Raw genomic sequence first — 17,648 nt, 5'->3', positions numbered from 1 at the left:
GGGGGGGGGTGGGGAGGGAGGGAGGTGGTTATTTAAATTATTTCACTTCTGTATTATTTAAGTCTTGATTTAGAGAACCTCAAGTTATCAATATAGCTTCAGGAAAAATAATGGGAAATAATGCTACTGTGGTAATGTTTACCATATTCTTGGTTTGCTTCTAGTTCCATCTGTGTACTTGTCAAAGAAGTTTAGTTTTTCCTATGGTTTTTTTGGTTTTGTTTGGGGGTTTTTTAAGGTTACCTTTGTCAGTGACATTTTAAAACAAAGCCAGTTTTGGAACTCTGTAATTCTTTTAAGAGATCTTTGACAGGGAAGACACTGCAGTAAAATGCACAGATTACTTTCCCAGTATTATTAGTTTTATAATGAAAGACTCATTATGTCTTGCATATCTTTTATGACTTCCTCTATTTCTATTATTATTTTCTTTCTATTATGTCATTTATGTCCTTTATGACTTATTTTTTCTTTTCCTTCAGTCAAACTATGATAGTTTCATGTTTCTAATTGCCAGTTGCTAATTAGTTTTTATCATGTCACTTGCAAACAAAAACATTTTACAAGAATAGATGGACTGATTCTGATGAGTTTCATTGGGACTTTTCTTAGGACAAAGGGAGGCATTAGCATGTCAGTCATTACACTGGACTGTGGAAATGTGGTATCTGTTTTAGAATGATGAAATGTTTCCATGTCCCAGATGATACCTGTAATTACTAATATTCTGCACTCCCGGCACCATCGTGTGCACACACTTGTGCCTCTCAGAATGTTAAAAGCCTTGGTTTTGTTCTACAGGAAAATGAAACTTGATTTCTAATACTCAGATGCGTTCCTTTGCCATCTCTAATTACATTACTGAAGAGCAGTATTCCTGATGGTATTTAGCAAATACTTGCTTTTTATAGCTTATACCTTAGTACTATTTTAAAATTACTTTAAAATAACAGGTGCATGCTTTTCATCTTCCCTCTTCCTCTCCTCTCATCTCCCCAGTTTTTACATGTATGTTATTCAGTTTGGCTAGTAATCAAACAATTTATAAATGTTTCTTGCATGAAACATCTTGCCAGAAGTTTTTTCATCCCAAATAAGCTTGTATATTTTTGGTGATAACTCTTCAGAATAGTGCTTGTTTAAATGCTCTGTAAATGTTCTCTCACACTGTTCTACCCTTCCAAAATAGACCCCTTTCCTGCCCTTGACAGCCCAATTCACTTACAATAAAAAGCATCAAAATGGGGAGGCTTTCCCCACAGCTGGGAAGTTTGTAAGTTCACTGGGTGGCTTAGAGAGAAAAGAGGCATATACTGCACTCATTTTCAGCCGCTTACAGCCAGCAGCAGTGTGCTTCCCATCATGCAGAGAGGCCCTTCTGCTCACAGGACAGCTGCAAAGCAGATGCTGTGCAGGATCAAACTGCAGGACTGAGTATCCTCACTATCCACTATATCCTAGCAAATACATAGGGAGAGAGTGCAAAACCCCAGGATAAATACAAAGTATGCAGCTAGTTTCTTGCAATTTACATGCAGGGCCTTCTCTGCTGGAAGTTGTAGCTGCATCCTGATGCTTAATAGACTCAGTTGGACCTTCCTCCCCGAATGTGCCTAAGGGATTTTCCACTAAATTTTCAACATACAAAGCTGTACTATCACTGTGAGTTAAGGTATTACTTTATTTTTTAAACCTGTTGCCAAATAATTAATTTTGGTTCAACCTAGGCCTTATGTCAGGAGAAGTGGTGAGCAGTCATGCTCTGTTCCTGACTTTATCTTCTCTTCCACATAATCTTGCATTTCCAAGCTGCAAAAAAATCTACTTAGTTGTTCCCTATATCCAACCATTCAGTATTTCCAATCAGCACCGTTTTTGTTCTTTGTACTCTTATGTGTTTCTACTGTTGTCTTTTTTAAGGTAGAGAATGTCACAGTATTCAAGATACGGGCACAACACCGTTTTTTTTTTTGTTCTTGCTTGATAAATGTGACATACATTTGAGTAGGTTACTGTTAGACTTTCTGGTAATGTATTGCTCGTGTAGTCTCATCCTAAATGTGTTTGCCACAGAGTAGGTAACGTGGATATTCAAAATAACTTCAAGTTACTACTTAGGAAAAACAAAGCTTATTATCCACTAAATTACTGTTGATTACATAGTCACGTTTGAATAAGGTAATTCCACAAGCTGTGTTCTCTTAAACATAACTTTTATTTTTGGAGCTATAGGCATGTATATGAGCATATTATTTGCACACTGCTTCTTTGCTGTGTTTCTGATGCTAAAGGTAATCTTGAAATGGTAAGCTAATTTGTCTCAGGATCATATCTTCTATGGCTTATATTATTAGCTGCAACTGGGGAAGGGTGTGCAGTTAACAAAAACAGTGAGCTTTTTTTAATTGAGGCTCCTATCTGATTTATTGCTTGGAGATTCTAGAAAGAAGTTTTCTACATGACAACAGGAGGAATGTGTATAGATAGATGGGGTGGTTGCATCCTCTTGGAGGTCTTCAGCACCAAAAATGGGGAGTAATAATTCACATTAAGAGTTAGTGATGTGAAAAGAAATGTATGTATTCTGGAGATGTGCAGTGATCTTTTGTAACTGCTCATACAAGTTTCTTTCATTCTTCCCCCAGCAGTTCTTCAGGCCTTTCAAATGCAGTGTTAATGATTCCACCAGTTAAAAGACCTGTGAACTGCATTTAGTCTTGAAATAAGGCAGAGTCTGTGTAACCTTTTAGTTCAGATGTGCTTTTGCTCACTGTGTGATGGATTGGTCTCTCTTGTTATATAAATTACCCGCTCATGCTCATCTGCAAACAACCCAAGTACTATGTAATCTATTAAGATCGGTCAATGCTTGCAAAACATGTGCATTAAGGAATGCCCCAAACCACTACACTCCTCTGTTGGTGTAGATATATTACTCAAAGTGAACCATTATTATACAGCAGTACTTCCAATGCATTTTAGTGCACTTTGAGTTGGACAAATAGGAATTTTACCAGGCCTTTGAAATATTTAGACTAAGCATATAAACTGCCATGCTAGTACTTACAAATTCATGTTTCAATTTATGTACATTTACAAAACTACAGAGAGAGGAACTCCTTATCAAAGTATCACTTCCCAAAAGCAAACAAGTTTGATTTTCTAGAACTGTGCAGGAAGATAATTGCACCAGTGTCTTTGATGAAGAAGACTGTAGATGACAAGTCTGGGAAGAGATTTTGAAATACTAACATCTCTTCTAGGATGATTTTTCTATGTCTGTCTTACATGCAATAATTCATTCATATTTTTATATATTAATATTTATAATGTTTCTGAGACATAGATGAGCTGGTAAGATTAACAGAAATTACCTGATCTTCTTCGTCCTGACTTGCTTTCAGTGGTATCAGAGGTAGTGCTTGATAGATGTTTGATCTCTGTACTTCAATATGCAAAAGGAATGTGAAGCATTCACTCCTGGAGCTTTTGAATCCTGTATCTAGTAGCAGGTATATTAAAAGGAATGGAAGAGTGTGTTTTAGTGGCTAGAGGGATCTGCCTGGAACTTTTCCAGTAATGCGCCAGTTTGTAGATACTGCAGCATTTTCTATGTTGCTACTTTGAGCAGAGTTCATGATATGAAACTTTTAACTTACTGCATAATGCTTGGGATTGCTCTTGTCCAAGAGTAATAATCTGTGAGTTTCAGTAAATTCAGTGGCTCATGAAAATGGCGGTTATTTTGGTTAGCTGGTTAGAGTATTACATAAATTAATGATTTGAAAGTCAAATTTGCTGTGGCAATGAAGTTTTTATTTTCAGGGGACTGTTCTAAGGTTATATTCAAGGAATCTGTTTAATATAAGGTAGTTTCTCTTACAGTTTTATTTTAAAATGAAATTATACTAATTTATTAATTCTAGCATCTGTTCAGAGGTGGTGTAAAACAGTTTCACGATACATATTCACTTTTTGTATCTTTTTCCATTTAAGTAGCTATGTTGTAGTAATTACTGTCGTATACTTCTACATTCATTCAGGAACTTCAGAGCAATGTGATTTGCAGCTTTCTTTGGATCTCAAGTGGTTGTATTTATTAAATATCTCTTGGAAACTAGATGAAAGGTAGAAGGTTTCTCTTAAGTGACAATCTTGATTTGCAACATAAAGCATTGACATCAGCTGGAATTAACTGGCAGGTTCTTAAATCTATTTACATTAAATATTGTTTGTATTTTTTACTAACATTGAAGCTGTTAAAGCAAAAATTTTGTCATAGAAATTTTGTATTTATTAGAAGTAGCTAATTTAATTGTCCTAGCATACATAGAATAGTCACCTGATGGAAGAATATGTTATGGGGTTTTTAACTTGTTTACAGAACAAGTCTTTATAACATATATGACCCATTGTTTTTAAAATAGATACCTGATCAACATAGATCAGAATGAAAACTTAGCTAGACTATATCCAGTAATAATAGCTATAAAGAAAATTATATTGCTTGATCAATTTATTAGGATTGAAAGTTTTTGCAGTTCAGTTCCTAGATTCTGGGATTAGGGGAAACTGTGCAGTACACTGTGTTCTCCATTATTAATCAGTATGAAGCTTCTGGCAGTCTTTACTGTTGAGCTAATGACTAGTTTCATTTTGGGCTCTTAACACATTAAATTACCATTTAAATAAAGATTAATTACTGCTATTTTATTTTTAGTATTTTAAGAGTAGTTATTAAAAAGTTTCATAATATACTACTTCGTTCAAAATAGAATTGTTCGATTTAATAGAATATGAGGAGAGTTATGGTGAAAAGAGTATTTTGGAAATAGTGATGTGTTCTTAGTATTTTGTTTCTATGGTAGAAAGTGGAAAGATTCTGAAAGTTTTAAGTCTGCTTCTGGAGAATTGCTGCTGTGGTTACAGCAGTCTTGCTGTCAAGGACTAGCAAGGAATCTAGCTCTGCTCTGACCTGCAGCTCAGTAGCCATTATCTGTGATTTTACTAAACTTGAGAAGAGTTTTGGTGATTGCTGAGACACCTAAACCTGCCACTTACACTCCAGGACTGCAGTTTGGTTCTAAGTTATTACTTGGCCAGCTGCCTCATTTTCCCTCAACAAATAACATTTTTAACTTGAAACATGATGAAGTATAGTGGAGTTCTGCCAGAGAGGGATTGCAACAGGTAATCACCCCAGAGTAATTGCTCTGATCATATCACATCAAAATCAGCAGACCCTCCAGATACAAATCCCTCCACCTTTACTCTAAGATCTGACGGCAACTTGTCAGCACTTCAGAGAATTCACTACAACGTTCCCAAGAGCTTTGCCTAGACATAGAGAAACCTGAACTGATGTCTGAGAACCAGGTTAGACCTCATTCATGACTTCTTCAGCAATATGAAACATCTCAAGATGATTACTGAAATGATTTGCCACAATTGTTTCCTGAAAGATGAGGGTAAAGGCATGAACTGGTGAATTTGCTGCTTTCAAGAGTTTGTTTTTTAAGCAAGGGTAAGCTGGTGACTTCTTGACTGAAGCTGGCATATTTTTCTTCCCTGAGTGACAATGACTTCTGCTAACAATTAGTGATCCCACAGCTGGATAGACTGTCACTGTCTAATCACAGATTACAGATACGGAGCACCTTGTTAGGGTACAGCTCTTAAAACTGCTCCAAATTTAGGAAGGGTGTTAGTCCATATTTCCCCTATAGTCATTTGCTGTCCTGACAGAGCTCCACAGCAACATGGTCTGTACAGTTTTTTAGCAAAATACATGTAAAAGTTTTCCCTCTGTGCCTGTTGACAGCCAATAAGAGTATGTTGGTGCCCTAATTATTTGATGCTTTGCTTACTGGACTTTCATACATACTGTTTATTACCACAACAGGAAAGGATTTCTCATTTATCACGGTGAAGTCATAACCTGAGTTTTGTTGATGTTGCCTTCTCTTACTCTCTTATTTCCCCTACTTATTATTTTGTGCTATTAGTGTATTTGATGTGAAATGCCATAGAATAAAACATAAAGATATCGTGCCTTCAGCTTAAAGATGGCAAATATAGCCCTAGAGTCCCTGGAGTGAGACATTCCCGAGAAAAAGGAAATACAGATTTATCTGTAGGTGTTTGATTCTGATTGTTCACATTGAAGACAAATGATTTCAGATAGAAAGAGGCACCACTGAGTTGAACAGAGGCCTGTCAAATTCAAGAAATATAGTGGTAATTCTCTTGGTCATCTTGGTAAAAAGTGAGAGAGAAGGATTTCATCTTCACATTAGCAGAGTTAACACAGGCAATGAGGGGAAGAAGGGGAGATTATTTTAAACTGGGAAAGTAATGATAGGAGGATCACAGAATCATAGAATGGTTTTAGTAGAAAGGGACATTAAGGATCACCTTGTTCCAACCCTCTGCCATGGGCAGGGACACCTTCCACTAGACCAGGTTGCTCAAAGCCCCGTCCAACCTGGCCTTGAACACTTCCAGGGAGGGGGCAGCCACAGCTTCTCTGGGCAACATGTACCAGTGTCTCACCACCCTCACAGCAAACAATTTATTTCTCCTATCTAATCTAAATCTACCCTCTTTCTGTTCAAACCTGTTACCCATTGTCCTGTTACTACCCTCCCTGACAACGAGTCCCACCTCATCTTTCCTGTAGCCCCCTTTAAGTACTGGAAGGCTGCTATAAGGTCTCCCTGGATCCTTCTTTTCTCCAGGCTAAACCACCCCAACTCTTTCCAGAGCCTGTCTTCATAGAGGAGGTGCTCCAGCCCCCAGATCATCTTAATGGCCTCCTCTGGACCCACTCAAGCAGGTCCATGTCCTTCTTATGCTGGTGGCCCCAGAGCTGGACAAAGTACTCCAGGTGGGGTCTCATGTGTAGAGGGGGGAATCTCATGAGTAGAGGGGTGGAGTAGAGAGGGAGGATCACCTCTCTTGACCTTATGTCCACACTTCACTTGATGTAGCCCAGTATGCAGTTAGTTTTCTGGGCGGTGAGCGCACATTGCTGGATCATACTCAGTTTTCAATCTGCTAGTACCCCAGAGTCATTCTCTGCAGAGCTGCTCTCAATCCACTCATCTCCCAGCCTGTATTTGTGCTTGGGATTGCCCTGACTCGTGTGTAGTACCTTGCACTTAGCCTTGTTGAACTTCATGAGGTTTGCACGGGCCCACCTCTCCAGCCTGTCAAGGTCCCTCTGGGTGACATCCCTTCCCTCCAGCCTGTTGACTGCACCACACAGCTTAGTGTCATTGACATAACAAATGGGTTATGCTGAACAGAAATAATTTTATTCTGGAAGTTAAAGTATACTTTTATAGCTACAGATCTGGATCCAACTTACACTAGGAATAAACACCTTTACAGTGTTGAGAAGGAATGTGATAATTATATGATTTGATGACTGTGAAAGAAGAAGATAAACTCAGATAATCTGAGTCCCTACGTTTCATTAAACACAGTCACTCTAAATTAAAACACACAAATGGGGTGTAAGAATAAAGCTGTATAATAATATGCCTCTTCTGAAGTTCAAACTATAGGATAAAGTAATCAGCATTAGTAATACATTTTTATTCTTGTTAACAGTCTCCAATCAGAAGTGGTGGGTGGCTCTAATGTTTTGTAGAGTCTTGTGGGATATTACAGCAGGATTTTCATACCGTCTTTCTAGATGTGGAAGCTGCACTGAGCATCGTTGGAATTGATAGTATTGGGCTGTTGTGAGGCTGCATAAGGAAATCCTTCTCTTCTTTTTTTCTTACTCTGTTTGCCTTTTGTGGAAACCACCTGTATTTATGTGTCATGTAGTAGTCAACACATTGTAACAGTTGCAGCACCAACACTTAAAAAGTGGGGCTGATTGCCAAGTAATCTTCTAAAATCAATTTCTCAATGGAGTGGAAATTTAAGCTTTGTTCCTAATGTTTATTGTTACAAGGTGACAATGTAGTCTTCTCATGGGAAGTCACACAGTGCTAAGATAATGCCTTCTGATGCCTGAACCTGTCCTACTTTTATACTCACTCCTTTCTTCTGCACATAAAGGACTGAGTCAAATTCAGCATCTTAGTTTTTATCTTCAAGGTGCTTGCATGGTCTGGGATATATGAAAAGTTGCCCCGCATAGGGGTATTGGCTGTGTTTGGCTTCCCCAGGAATGCGGGGAGGTTTTACATGAAAAATAAAGTTAATTCTCAGCAGTTGAGGGCGTTTTCAGGAGGGCAGCCTAGGACTTTAAGTGAAACTGATGGAACCTGGAGTGATTGAACATCTTTCAGTCTTCTGTCCCATGTTCAGGGTGCCTTTCTTTGACTTTGTCCTAAACAATAATCTGAACATACTCAAAAACAAAATTCTGAATTTGTGACAGTAGTAACAGAAACTCCGAGAGATAAAAAACTGCCCAACCCACACAGTTTATGTCTTGTAAAGAAGATGAGGGATGTGCTAGAGATAATTTACGGAACAAACTGCAAGTAAAAAACATTGTAAGGTGCTAGCAAGAAATTACCCACTGCTCATTTCAGTTTGTTAAATGCATGTTTGTTAAAAGGTAGCAAATTTTGCTCATTTTGCAAAATAGGATACAATTGAACCATTACTTTGAGAATTAATTGGGAAAGAAAAAAAGCATGTGGCTTAATTCTTTATCCCTTGACTTCCTTTCCTTTCTCTACATGTTGACACTCTTTCTTTGTTGCAGCTTTTCTCAGTAACAATAGCTAACTCTTAAGGGCAAGGGGTCCCAGCCACCTGTGTGTTTGTATAGCTCCTGAAATATTAGAGTTCTCAGTCCTGCATGGGAAGGTTAGACACCAATAGTATAAATGAATAGTAATATATTTTATGTGTGCATTTATATTATAGTGAATGCCAGCATACAGTGGGCATATTTACTCTCTATAGACACAGTAAGGGGGAAAAAAATACTAAAAAAAAAAATAAAAAATCTAGCTTTGGAGCTGGTGATGTAAACAGAAAAAGAATAACAACCAGAAGATCTGCATGAGCACTGCAGAAACTGAAGCAGTGATTTTGTATGCTGTCACAGTTGCTGCCCCTAAGAACAAAATGTTAATAAGCTATAATTTATAAATTCACTCTGTTCTGATGGATCAGATAGTCCCCATTTTGCTTTTTGTCATGATTATGCCTGTGAATTCAGTTTAAAAATTTGTCCTTTGTAAAGCATGTGGTGTTCCATAGAAGTCCACAGAATTAGGAATATTACCTCTGCAGTTTTCTCTTGTTGCTGCCAATAAGATGGAATAATTGGTGCTTGGTTTTTGGACTAGGATGGGGGAGGGCGGGACATGGGACACACATGACTTTTGTTATTTCAGCTCCTAGTAATTTTTTTCTGAAAATCAATCCAAGTTTGTTCTTGCTAAGAACAGGGTAAATTAAGCCTTCTGAAAAGGTTAAAATAATACCTAATTGGTTGTAGATTTTAATTTATTGGGGTGGGTTTTTTTTTTTAGTTTTCTATTTACTTCTGTATTAACTAAGAAGAAAAAAATCTTAAAATGCTTTTAATGAGTATTGTAAAATTGAACAGATTGTAGTTTTTTAAACTTTCCATTTCTTGGGTTTTGGAATACAAATACATCCTAGCAATAGAAAACCAGTATGATTATACCTTATTTCTCAAAAAGCTTAGAAAAACAAATTCTGTCAAAGGAACTTTGTAAAGTCCAAGAGAAGCAAATGCAGGGTTGTGTGTCAGGGACAGAGCAAGCAGGAGCCTTAACTGGCTGCACAGCAGCCCTGCAGAAGAGTGCCTGAGGGTCCCGGTGGCAACAAGTTCAATACAAGTCAGCCAAGTGCCCTGGCACTGATAAATGCCAACCATACCCAGAGTTGTGTTAGCTAGAGCATAGCCAACAGGTCAAGGAAAGTCACTGTTCTCTGCTCAAGCATTTGAGACGCATCTGGAGTAACCATGCACTGTTCTGGACTCCCCGATACAAGAGAAGTCACCCCACTGGAGCAGTTCCTGCAGAGGTCATGAAAAAGGATAGAGCATGTGGCCTGTGAGGAGAGGTTAAAGAAATTGCATTTGTTTAGAAGAGGAGGGAAGAGGGGGATGTAATTGCAGCCTTCCATCACCTAAAATGAGATTGTATAAAAAAGAGCCAGACACTTCTCAGAGATGCTTGGGGAAGAAGGAGGAAAATTCCAGTTGGATGTAAAGAAAAAATTTTCATAGTGAGATTGGCACAGCAGCAGGTTGCCTGAAGAGGCTGCAAAATATCTGTCTCTGGGGATTTTCAAAGTTTAGCTGGAAAAGGCCCTGAGCAACCTGATTCATCCTTGAAGTTAACCCAGCCTAGAACCAGGAGGTTAGACTGGGTGATGGCTGGATGTCCCTTCTAACATAAACTTACCAGGTTCTGTGACTTTCTAGAATATAAGCAGTCACTACTGTGAAATATAACTAGTTCTTAAGGTTTTATAAACTGGCATAATTTATTATGTTTATTAAGAAATTGCAGAACTGGACACTTCCGAGCCTCTTCTATTACTGATTGAATAGAGCTTAATTTCAGTCTGCAGTACTAACACTGAGTATACCAGTCAGTTCTTCCTCCTTTTCCTATGGCTGCAACCATAAGTTGTGTTATGCAAGGTATTCAGTACTTCCATTCTTAATACCGCATTCTTTTCTTGTTAAATGTTTACCTTGTAAGTGGCTGGTTTTCTCATATCAAAAATATGAAAAGATGCATCTTTTTTTCCATTAAGAGGTAGAATTGCATTATCTTCCACAGATTCTGTGGCCTTCTTGCAAAGAACATGCTGTGTTTTTGTCCCTAAAATGTTTATTCAGAAGAAGAAAGGTGGTGGGTTTTTTTTTGCCTTTGAAGTCATTCTGCAGCTATTTTCATGTAATGAGGTGGTATGGATATTTTAATGGAGTGTGTGGTTATGTTGAGAATAAAGTGTCTTTGACTTAAACTAAAAATCTGTGAGCATAACTGGAAGTGAGAGAAGCTGGTCTTCCCAAGAGTATCTCTAAAGCTTAAGAGGTTTATAGGTTATTCAGAGCCATATAACTAATTTAAAAAGAATGATAGCAAAGAATAAAATTCAAAGTGGCGGCACTGGCTAGATGAGTAGCAAAGCTCAAGAGTAACAGGCTGGAAGAAGAGCAGCCAGTGGGTAGCTGTTGGATGTAAACATGCCAAGGAGACTTTGTAAGATCATGGAATGGGGTGTAACTGTTGTGCATCATGAATGTTAGTAAGGGAAGATGAGTGAGTAACAGTGTACAACAGGGAACACCTGAGTACTGAGAAACAAAACGTGTATATATGCTGGGAAAACACAGTCGTGTTATCTAACATTCATACATTCCCTTCTCCTCCAGTCTTGTCTGAGGCCCCTGTTCCAGCAGCGACACTGACCTAAAGTGACTCTTAGGAAAAGCCTCCAAAATGAATCCCTAAGACCATTCATATTTTCTTCTTCAGTTCTTTTGGTTGGAGTACTTTTGTCATAATACCAATGAGATTAAGCCAACCAGCGTTTGTTTTATAGCGTTAGGGATGGTTGATTTGGAGTTTCCTGTTCCGTTTCATTTGATAATGGTGATAAATGGTGAGATTTGAAACCAGCAGTAGCTAATATATGTGCCATCAGACTTTAGTTCTCATTATTTTATTATTTTCTCTCAGCATTTCTTCTTCTTGAATTAATTTGCTTGCTTACCTTCCTGGTAGTTTTCAAGTATGTACTATTGACCCTATACATACATGATTCTGAAAAGTTTAGTCATACAGGAAACTGGATTTTCAAAGTGATGAGCAGATTGTGCTTACAGTAGCTTTCCTATGCCCAGTGGTATGAAAATATACTGTGTGATAAATGTGAGCATTAGGACATGCAGATTATGTCTCATTAAAATAACACATTAATAGACAGTTTATATTCCATATTGAAGAGACAGCAAAACAAAAGGGTTAAGCTGTGTCTCTGAACCGTAAAGTTACTGCTCACTACCAACTAAAAATTGCTGAGAAGGATAGTGGGAATGAGAGATTTGTTTTAGCAATAAATGAGCATAGATATTGCAGATATTTCTCATCTACATTGCATTGAGCCCTCATACTTGCCACAGTGGAATAACTGGTCAGGTCATTGTAGAAGTGCCAGATTTCTCTTGCTGTAGTACAAGTTGTGTTTTGCTATTGTCCTCATCCTCTTTGTCACATTGTTCTTTCCCAGGCTTCAGTGTTTGAGTGTTCTGGCTCCTGTACGTGGGTGGTTTGGGGCTGGCACCATCTTTTGTTTTGCATACTTACATTTTACAAAAATTATCTTGCAGAAGATGATTTGTCCATGATGATTTTAAGCTCTTGAACATAGTAATTTGTTGCTGCAGCTGTTCCTGTGTTATAAAGCTGTTCCTGTGTTATCCTGCATTGTCAAACCTGGTTTGGGTGTGCCTCTGCACATAGTGCAATTTGTCTGAGTAATTGAAGATACCTTGATAACAACAGCTGTTTATGGGGCCAGCTCCTGTGCTTGACTGAGTTGCAGCAAGGACTGTTTTTTCCTTTGATGCAGACATCTCCACACTTAGTTTCCATAAATGTATTTGCATTTGCATTTTCTTTTGACTAGAATACAGTAATCAAACAGCATAGCAGTGTGTTCAAGCTTCTCAAAGTTCTAGGTAATTAAGGAAACTCATAGATAATTGTGTTCTCAGACAGTTCAGTATCTTAAATTTGTGTGTCTTTATTGTTTCCTTCATAAATTATTCTTTTCATGTCATATTTGTTATCATAATTGTTCTTTATTAATCTGTTCTGTTTTTTTAAATCAGTGCTTTGACTTTTCTTCCTGCAATAAAGGCTTTTGTTGCTACTGTAGGCAATTGAAATAAAGGCAATAGGATGGCTGATAGTCAAAGAGAAAGATTACATACACAGAAAAGTTTCTAAATAAAATTATAAAAGTTGGACCCTATTAGAAATTTATTCTAATCAAATGAAACAATAAAACGTATTTGGGCAAAGTATTTTAGGTCTTTTTTTACACCATTTCTTAATTGTTTGTTGTTTTAAAGTATCACAAGAACATGAGCCAAGATAGGCTTGAGAGGGGGAGAGAAAGCAAACTGTTGTAACCAGTTTATAGGCAGAGTATGTCTAAATTTGTCAGGCTTTTTAGAGGTGAGTTATTTTGAGTCTAAACCGAACAAATTAGGTTGAACGTGATAAATGAGGTTGAACTGGTAGTACCTTTGCAAAATGCAGATGATAATGTCTTTAAAATAAATTACTTATGAATAAATCAAGATGTTGAAGTTGGAAAGGGTGAGAGATGGTGTAACGGGGAAATTCTTTGACTAGGAAATTGTTTCTGAGACCTTTCTTTATAGTATATATAAAATGCATAGTGAACATCATGAATGAGAAATATTTTAAATGTCAGATACTGATAAGATTGAAGAAAAACAGTTGACAGCAAAAATAGTCGTATTGAGAGGTACTGTGCTGGTTTAGGGCTAGTAAAAGGCAAATGCAGATTAAATTTAGATAAATGAAAAAGAATAAGCCTGCAAACAATAACACAGAAGGTGGAAGAAATATCAAATGAGATAATTATGCATGATATCATCTTACAAAGGAAAAGGGGTTGTGGATAATATCCTGTCTAATTATAATACCTATAAAGGAGGACAGTCATACAAACTAATTTCAGCCACTCTGTGCCCCACAGGCTCCCTGTATAGACACTGGAAAACAGTTGAATCCAGGGGTGAATCTGGGAACCTCTAAGAAAAGCACCTAACAGTTGCCTCACAGAGTCTTTTAAATTGCTTTCTGGAGGTGCAAGGCTCTCTCAGTGGATAACATAATGAAACTGGCTCCTAAATTTTAAGTACCTTTAGTAATGGTGCAAATACTTGTCTTGCTATCTCTCTGGACTTTCCTAGTTATGAGATTAAGGTTGGAGTAAAACCAACTTCTTATTGTACAGCAGTTTTAACTGCAAGTGAGCATTTCCAGTATGGTATTCCCCCAAGTCAAGTGTTGTGGCTTAAATGTCACTTCAGCTACTGCTAATGGATTTTCAGAGATCCATTTTTTCCATTCCTATCCTCAAATATAATCTGTAAAACCAGATAAATCCTGCAATTTAGGCTGTGTTAGACCTCTGATGAGAAAGTTGGTTGCTCTTGTAGAAGGTTAGCAAATAAGGAGGAAGGTGAAATTAAACTAAATTGTGCCTGTGAAAGGCTGACCTGTCGGCGAAAAGATGAAATTTCATACTAATATATGTAGAAGGATGCTTATCTCCTACACAAGAAAATGATAAATAGCAGCTGTACAATTTGAAGAATGCCTTTGATACCTAGAAGGCTGTAATCCTAGGGGTAATGAAGCTGTACATAGACAGTAAATCAGGTAAGATTGTTTCTTCTTGCATTCTTAATTTGTTCCTCTATTTGTATGATTTACAGTGAAATACTTCATTAAATTATTTTTTTCATTTAATTGGCTTTCAGAGTTTTAATTGCAAGGGTCACATATACCTCTGCTTGACAGTGTTCCAGAATTACTATAGTATTTATATAATTTCACATATGAGAGAGAAATAGATGCTAAAACTCACTTGGATAATAGTGATTCAGTATCTTGTTACATAATAGTCAACCCAACTATTGTTTATTCACTTCTTGTTTGATGATAGTAAAACCACTGAAGTTTTATCTTTCTACCATAAAGTGAGAATAGAAGTGAAGAACAGCGGAGCTCAGTGGTGCTGTTATATTTCAGCAAATTGAAGTTTTTAAAATGCCACTTCTGCTGCTTCTGTCCAAAGTTAAAAAAGGTTGATTGTAGAGAAAAATAGCATGTTATATCTTTGGGAAAAATAGTGTATAAAGATTTGAAAAGGAAAGATCAGAGATGTGGCACCATTGTTAGGGCCATTGTGCAGACACTTTATTTGTATTGCTGAGAACTGTAGATATTTTCATTTACTGGGGAGAAAACTGTAAATATGCAATATTGTTTTTTATGTTACTTATTGAAGTAAGTTACTGTTTAATTGGTATACAGAAAAATTTCTGCAGTGACTTCACAACCAAACTATAATGAAATGTCACTTCTTTTCAGAATAACATTACTTTCCTTTGATTAGCTGAAGTAGTAAATATGTTTCAGTAAATTAATCTATTGATTTTAGCTTAATGTGTTGTAATAAAAAAACTAGAATATGTTCTCAGTTGGTGGATTCATGAGATGCCATGCTGGATTCTCTACAGGCATTGATGTGAGATTTTTATCTATTTTTCATGCATGAAGCAAAGGATTCAGCATTGGTACAGAAGGGAAGTAAAGACCTGGGTTCTGCTGGAGGACAGTTCTTTCACCTAAGCTCTGCAGAAGTCATCCACAGACTTTATTTCACTGTCTCAGCCAAGACCCTGACAGTGGGAGGGTATGAGGCTATAGCAAAACAGTGCTGTAAAGCCTCTTGATCCAGCTGCTCAATCTGCTAGGATTCAGGCAGTCTTCCAGAGGTGGTTAACATCAACCAGGGTCCTCACTACCTTGGGGAGCTGCCCATTACCTATGTATTAATGCTGCACTACTCAAGAAAATGCCTGATTAGTGTCATGTGTTAACCTACCCAGTTGTAATTACTAACACAGACAAGTGCAACCCAGCTTCTGCTTCATTTCATTAGTGGGTCATGGTTATCCACGCTTGATTGCTGACCGTTGCAGGACCACATTAAGTAAGCAGCATTTCTTTTATACAAACACAACCTCTGAAGAAACCTGTGTGGAATGTAGGGAAGAGGCTGGTTTATAGTAGAAGCAATGTAAAGGAATATGCATAAGCAGAATTAAAGACAAGAACATTTTTGTTCTTTTACACAATAATGCAAGATACAATTACTGTGTTTTCCTACATCATTACATTCTCTTTCCACGTGTTAATGATTTGGAGGACATTAATGCATAGAAAGGTTTCAGAGTAACTTAACTTCAATAGAAGGAGGAAAAAAAAAAGTTAGCTCTGAATAATTCAGAAGGATGTTTATAGATCAGTGAATTGGAGGTTTTGGACTTACAATACTGAAGCTAACACTAAAGCAAACAGACCCTGGATTACTTAATTACTAGCTTGTTAATATTTAATTCAGAACTTTAAGGAAAAAAATCTGTAATTAGTAATTAGTGCTAGTAGTTATGGCAGGAAACTATAAACCAAGGCTTTCAATTCATGGATTTCCCCACTGTGTGCACTCTTTGTCTGACAAGTCAACTCCCTTTTACCTTGGGCTTTTCAGCTGTAGAATTATGAATATAAAACTTTTATCTAAAGGAAACTAATGAAGTTATTTTAACATATAAAAATACACTTTGAGATTATTGGGCAAGAGGTTACAGAATTGCCATTGCTGTCACCTAGTTTTTATTTCTCTTTTTTTATCTCTTTCCAGCACTGCATATTCTTCTAAAAAGCCTTTTAAGAATTTATTTTTTTCTGTCTGGAATTCTTAGTGACATTGGCTGGTGCTAGAGTGGGTTTATGATGTTACTTGTAATGCTGTTACATCATGTGAAAAGCAAAACAAATGTTTTCAGCTGTATTTGTTAGAGAACTAATGCTGTTTCAGTCCTGGGCCTCAGGTGGGAGAGACTGGCTCAAACACAACAATAGCACTTGAGCAGAGCGCTCAAATTAGGCTCTGAATTCTGGAGAATTTAATAATCGGCCCATGTAGAGGTCTTTGCAGGCCACAGCTTTATGGTGAGGGGTTTTTAGAGAGGTCATCCGGTTAGAAAACTCCAGAGACTTTTCTCTTGGCTTTGCTTGCCTTAGCTCTTGCAAGCTAACTAGGTGAAGTCATTCTGTGAAATAAGACTAAAGACTAAATAAACTAAATTTTGTTATTGATCAACCATGCAATAGCAAAGTGTATGAGCAAAGCCATGAAAAATGTGCTCCTATACAACAGACTTGCCCAGATTGACTGTCTTTCAGGGCTTTGGCAGGACCAACTATCAAACCATTAATTACCTCCTCTCATCAGCACTCAACAATTCGAAGTTGTAATCCTGTTTAGTTGATAGTAAAACAGAAGCTCAGATAAAATCCTTACTGATTTCTCTAGAAATACTGCTGCTGAAACAGACCAAGAAGTTCATAGGTTTCTCAGACCACATCTCACAGAATCCATAAAATCCTCTGAAGCCAGTGTGACTCTTCCAAGTGCATGAATATTGTTCATTCCTCTGCCTCATGATTACTGCAGTCTGTCACCCAACACCACATCCATTACCATAGTGTCCTGGGAAATCTGGCATCCTAACTCTGCAGATTCATTAATAACAAGGAATGGAAAGAAAGGAGGGGTTTGCAATGAAAGTTGAAGCAGTAAGAACCCCTCTATAGCCTCATTTACCAAAAAATTTGTGCCATTGATAGATTAGGCCTTGCTTACCTTTCTTTCAGAAAACTGTGACCTCATCCGCTGGCAGACACCATAAAACCATTTGTAGTGTCTGAGCTACAATTAACTTCCCCGTTTAGCCCCTTCTGTTCTGTAACCCCACAATAATCAAGAAGACCTGCATGCTTAGATTTTAG

At 37.4% G+C, this 17,648-nt stretch overlaps 1 protein-coding gene across 1 annotated transcript in view; it reads left to right on the top strand.

Annotated features, from left to right (window-relative positions):
- The window catches only part of RNGTT (RNA guanylyltransferase and 5'-phosphatase), a 185,898-nt gene that overhangs the window by 148,842 nt on the left and 19,408 nt on the right, over positions 1 to 17,648 (top strand). The window lies entirely within an intron of this gene.

This window comes from Athene cunicularia, assembly GCF_003259725.1.
Source record: "Athene cunicularia isolate RWA chromosome 3 unlocalized genomic scaffold, athCun1 chr3_part1, whole genome shotgun sequence".
In the NCBI taxonomy this organism is placed as follows: Eukaryota; Metazoa; Chordata; class Aves; order Strigiformes; family Strigidae; genus Athene; species Athene cunicularia.
Note: the sequence above shows the minus strand (reverse complement) of the source record. Positions and strands in the feature narration are given on the sequence as shown.